Raw genomic sequence first — 6,156 nt, forward strand, 5'->3', positions numbered from 1 at the left:
CAAAACAATGGCAAGAGTGGCCACTTGATTTAAGGGGATTATGGGACATTTCTGGAGGCTGATCAGAGTGCAGTAATGCAACACCTCGTTCACACTGACGCTGGGGTGCTCCAGCGGAGGCACATCAAACATTAGTCTACTTGCCGAGGTAGAGCACCAGGAGCGCTCTAGCCGTGGAGTCAGAGCACCATACATGCCTTGCCAGTGTGGGGGGTAGTGAGCTAGTCTGCCCGGGGCTCCTTTAATGCGCTGTAACTTGCAAGTGTAGCCAAGTCATAAGTGAAGACAGACACTTAGAAGTCACTGGGAAATGAGTTCCCGCCCCACAGGGAAGACTGATTAAAACAAGAAGTTTTGTTCAAATTTTAGCTGACAGTTTCGAATTTCCATTAAACCATAAAAGTGCTGAAACCCCCTTTTTTTTTTTTTTGGCTTTTTATACAAAAAACCCCCAGAAATTTGGAGAAAGCAGCCATTTTCCAAAGGTTTTGTTTAATCAAAATCCCAGTTTTCCATGGAAGAAGTGTACAGAAACAAAGATTTTCAACCAGCTCCCACACCTCATCTATTCACCTTATTTCCCCATGTTTAACTCTTCAGGTCAGAGTATCCAGTACCGGGTTCAATGGTGCCAGGCCCACCCTCTGCTCTGCTCCAAGGCCCTGTCCCTCCTCAGCCTCTTCCCCCCAGAGGTCACAGCCATCGCTCACTCCTTTCCGCCCCCTCCCCACCTTGCAAGTGCTGGGCGGGGCCTTGGGGGAAGAGGTCGAGTAGGGGTGGGGCCTCGGGGCAGAATGCAGGTGGAGTGTGGGGGACCCCACTACCGGGGCACACAAAAGGGTCATCTGGCCCTGAGAGTATGTCATTGTGTGTGTATGCACAGTGCCCAGCACAATGGGACCCTGATTGCAGAGGGGACATAATAAAGGTTTAGTCATAGATATCATCCTAAGATACAAATTGCAAAGAGTCAGGAAAGTAACAAGCTTCAAATGAACAATCGATCAACCATTTCACAGCAAGCTCTCAAGTTCCTCGCTTTGTAAGGTACTTTGTTACCTCACCATTCCGTTACTGAGATTAAGCCTATTTTCACACTCATCTAGTCTCATTCTCAGTGAATTTTTTTCTATTAATGATTCTCATAAATGAATCATACCTTACTAACAAAATCCACCATATTCTCCGCAGCCCCCAAGACCTCTATCCTGAAAGTGGCAGCCTTTTCTTGTGAAGTAAATACCGAGCATTCCACAGAGAATCCAGTCTGCTGCGTGACCGGCTCACTACAGCAATCAATCCTTTTAAACATCTTTAGCCAATGTGTGCACCACACAAAGAAACATTAAAAGGAATTAATGCTTGAGGACAATGGCTTGTTATGAGAATGCAGAATTCTGGGTATAATAAAAGCTTTGCTGATCTTCAAGCACAAGCCACAAAACATTACTGTAAAATTCCTCTTAGGAAAAGTTTGCCATGTGCAGTGTGACAGCCTGTAACCACAATTTCACCCCTTTTACAAGACTATGGTGAATTTTGTACAAAGTATGCCTTGTGAGGTATCATTTGAAAACGGATAATTCACTGGTCATTATTGCCCTGGTAAAATAAGTGTGGCAACATTGTAGGTAAAGTTATAAAAAATTCTACTGTATGACATTACTGAGACATATTCCAGATCTGGGGAAACAGCCACAAACCAGTTCCTCATGGCTACACTTGCACTTCAAAGCGCTGAGTTTCGAGTGTGGTTGCAGCGCCAGCGCTGGGAGAGAGCTCTCCCAGTGCTGCACGTTCTCCACATTCTGTACAGGTGTAGCTTGCAGCGCTGGCAGCCACGCTCCCAGCGCTGCGGCACTGTTTACACTGAGGCTTTACAGCGCTGTATCTTGCAGCGCTCAGGGGGGTGTTTTTTTCACACCCCTGAGAGTGAAAGTTGTAGTGCTGTAAAGCGCCAGTGTAGCCATGGCCTCTGAGACAAAAGGCAAACTGATGCCTCAGCAAGGTATCAACAAAATCAAATGGACCATCACCTGGTTAAGTGGCCATCCCTCAGCAGGAAAAACGGCATAAGTGAGAAATTGACACTTTGTCTCCTGAACTCCAGCTGGAGATGATTCTCAAAGAAGGGAATAAGAATGGGGAACAGGTGCCCCCAAAATATTCCTTCCTTTCTCTCCATCCTCGGCAACCACAATACCTAGGGAACAAAGTAACAGCTCTGGACTGAGGGAGGGATCCTGTCTGAAACGAATTCAGCCAGTAAGACTGCTGAAGCATGTGCTGAGAGATCTTTTGCTTTGAATTCATGTAGCTAGTTAAGTTAGGTATTAGCTGCGTTTTACCTTTAATTTCTTTGTAACCAGTTCAGACTTTTATGCCTCATTACTTGTAACCACTTAAAGTCTGTCTGTAGTTAATAAACTTGCTTTATTATTTTATCTAAACCAGTGTGTTTGGACTGAAGTGTTTGGGGAAATCCTACTTGAGATAACAGAATTTGTGCATATAATTTTCTATTAATGAAATGATGGATTTATAGGAGCTTGTATTGTCTGGGAGAGGGCTGGGCTGTACAAAACACATGTTTCTGGGGTAACATCTGGGGCTGGGAATTGCTGGTGTTGCTCTTGAGTGTAATGCATGAGTAGCTGTCCATAGCACTCATACAGAATAGCTGGGAGTAATTTACATGCTGGAGGCTATGTGTGAGCTGACCAGCAGCATTTGCTCTCACAGCGAAGCTGTGTAAAAGGCATCCCTGGCTGGAGAATTGAGGGAACACAGCTGTTCCACAGTCCAGATTGTACCCTGGTAAGTCATAAGCAGTCAGATGAAAATCCACAGGAAAGGCAGGGAAGAAAAGCTAAAAGTTGTTTTATTTGTATTATGGTAGTACCTCAAGATTTCACCTAAGGGCTTGTACTTGAAATGCTGCAGCTTCACTGCTGTAGCAGTTCAATGTAGACACTAACTACGCTGAAAGGAAGGTTTCACTCATTGGCATAAGTAATCTGCCTCTGTGAGAAGTTGACAGAAGATTGTCTACAACCGGGGTTAGGTTGGCTTAACTACGTCACTCAGGAGTGTGGATTTTTCACATCTGAGTGATGTAGCTGGGTCAATCTAACTTTTTAGTGTAGACCAGGCCTGAAATGAGGGCCTCAGTGTGCTAGGTGCTGTACATACACATAGTAAGAGACAGTCCCTACCCTTAGGAGCTTACAATTTAAATAGACATGACGGGAAAAAAGGAGGTTTATTATCCCCATTTTACAGATGAAGAACTGAGGCAGAGAGAGTTTAAGTGACTTGCCCAGGGTCACCCAGGGACTCTGACAGAGCAAGGCATTAAACCCTGATTTCCTGAGTGACAGTCCAGGACCTTAAACAGAGAGCCATCCTCTCTCATTTTCCCAGCCCAATGCTTTAGCCACAAGACCAATCCTCCTCTTCAAGTGCAGTAAAATCAGTGGCACTCAACCTTTCCAGACTACTGTACCCTTTTCAGGAGTCTGATTTATCTTGTGCGCCCGCAAGTTACCCCTCACTTAAAAACTACTTGCTTACAAAATCAGACACAAAAATACAAAAGTGTCACAGCACACTATCACTGAAACACTGATGACTCTCATTTTTACAATATAATTATAAAATAAATCATTTAGAATATAAATATTGTACTTACATTTCAGTGTATAGGTTAAAGAGCAGTATAAACAAGTGGTTGTCTGTATGAAATTTTAGTTTGTACTGACATCGCTAGTGTTTTTTATGTAGCCTGTTGTAAAACTGGGCAAATATCTAGAGGAGTTGATGGACCCCCTGGAAAATCTCTGCGTGCCCCAAGAGGTACATGTACCCCTGGTTGAGAACCACTGCAGTAAATCAATAGTGCATGCATTCTTCTGCTTTAGCTTCCAGGCATTCACCCTTTCACTTAAATGATCCTTTTAATAAGATTTTTTAAAACCTATTTAGAAAGTTTTAGGTTTACAAATCCTTGCCGAGTAAATATAAGAGACAAAACAATAGTGATTACAACAGTGAGCTTTTGTTCAGAGAAACATCAGACAGTAATATCAGTTCTCTATTTAACAGGGTGTTACCATAATGCAGAGAAAGCCTCTTTATACAAATGAGATTTTAAAACATATATTCCTCTATTGTGCAATCTTCTCACTAAATAGCATCTTTTTGTTAGTAACTCCATCACTCGTTAGGCTCTGACATGGTGCATGATCATATGGGGATCGACAGCAGTCACTGACCTATTCACACTCCAGTAGTTTTAAAGAGAGACAAAAGGAAACGTCCTATGATAGAATTCAAATACTCTGAATTCTCCAGTGCCTTTCAGCCCAGGGTCGCAAAATACTTTGCAGATACGGCAACCTACAGCATTTGTAAAAGTGATCAGCAATTCTGGGTGCCCAGCTTGAAACAGTTTAAAGAGCGCTGATTTTCATAAAGTGCTGAGCACCAGCTCTCTGAAAATCAGCCTCCCTCAAAGGCATCTCAGGTCGGGCAGCCAAAAATACTTGTCACTTTTGAAAATTTAGGCCTTCTAACATCCCTCTGAAGCAGATAAGTTTATGAACATTTTACAAATGTGTGTGTGTGGTGGGGGGGACACAGAGGAGCAGATTTGCTCCAGACCACCAAAGAAAGAAGCGGTAGAACTAGTAGGAAAACAGAGGCTTCCTGCTGGTCCAAACAAAGCAGGAGTTCTGGCTCCCAATCCATTGCACTACCAAGATCTTTCACTGTAGTTAAACATCCCAGAGAGCTATGCAACACATTGTAATAAGAAGCAGGAGGCAGGGCCAGCTCCAGGCACCAGCATTCCAAGCAGGTGCTTGGGGTGGCAGTCTGCAAGAGGTGGCAGTCAGTGTGTTTTTGCCCCCAAGCAGCTCGCTGAATTGCCACCGCGGATGGCGGGGGAAGTCAGTGTGCCATTAGGGCGGCACATGTGTTTCCGTGGCAGCTTCTATGTTCAGCTGTCTGCGGCGGCGCAGCTTTTGTCTTCCGGCTGAAGACAGAAGCTGCTACTGAATTGCCACCACCGCAGAAACACACGTGCAGCCCTAAGGGCACATGGATTGCCCCCACCTTCCGCGGCGGCAATTCAGTGCACTGCTTGGGGCAGCAAAAACAGTAGAGCCAGCCCTGGCAGGAGGAGAGCATAGAGAATGTGCTGGAGAACACGCAGGGCCGGTGCAAGGATGTTTTGTGCCTAGGCGAAACTTCCACCTTGGGCCCTCCCCTCCCCTGCCCCCGCCCTGAGGCCCCCCCCCGCCTCAGCTCCCCCCCTCCGCCCTGAGGTCAGACAACTACGCTCCCCACCCTTCACCTTGAGGCACCCCCCCCGCCCCAGCTCACCCCTGCTCCGCGCACGAGCACCCCGAACACGCCATTGCTGCTTCACTTCTCCCACCTCTCAGGCTTGCGCTGCCAATCAGCTTAGCCGCCGCAAGCCTGGGAGGAGGGAGAAGTGAAGCAGCCACGGCATGCTCAGGGAGGAGATGGGGCAGGGGAGAGCTGGGGCGGGGAGTTCCCCTGCCTGCCACTCCCCTCCCCTTATTTGCTGCAGGCAGCCCTCCTCACGCTCCCCTGCCCCAGCTCCCTCCGCCTAAATGCCGGCGGCGATCAGGGCGGCTGAAGATCTGGCCGCCGCGGTCGCTGCCAAAGAAAACGGCACCCCCCAAATCCTAGCACCCTAGGCAACCGCCTAGGTCACCTAAATGGTTGCACCGGACCTGAGAACACAGCTTGCTATGCAGCAGAGCACAGACCTGATGTGGGCTGCATAGGACAGTGCTGGCCAGTAGCAAATTGAGATCTGACACAGAAGATTTGCTTAAGCCCATATTATTTCTACCGTGAAACCTCCCCATGAAGTAGGGTAACCAGCTAGCAACTATGAAAAAAACAGGACAGGGAGTGAAAGGTAATAGGCTTCTATATAAGAAAAAGTCCCAAAAAACAGGACTGTCTCTTTAAAAACGGGACATCTGGTCACCCTACCATGAAGCAGAGAGTCTCTATGGTACATCTGAAGTGCAGCCCTGCTCCAAATCATTGGCTCAGTACGACACTCCAGCAGGCGCTCTGGTGATTATAATCACACCTGCCACTGACAGTCAACTTAAC

Source organism: Gopherus evgoodei, chromosome 4 (assembly GCF_007399415.2).
Source record: "Gopherus evgoodei ecotype Sinaloan lineage chromosome 4, rGopEvg1_v1.p, whole genome shotgun sequence".
Classification (NCBI taxonomy): domain Eukaryota; kingdom Metazoa; phylum Chordata; order Testudines; family Testudinidae; genus Gopherus; species Gopherus evgoodei.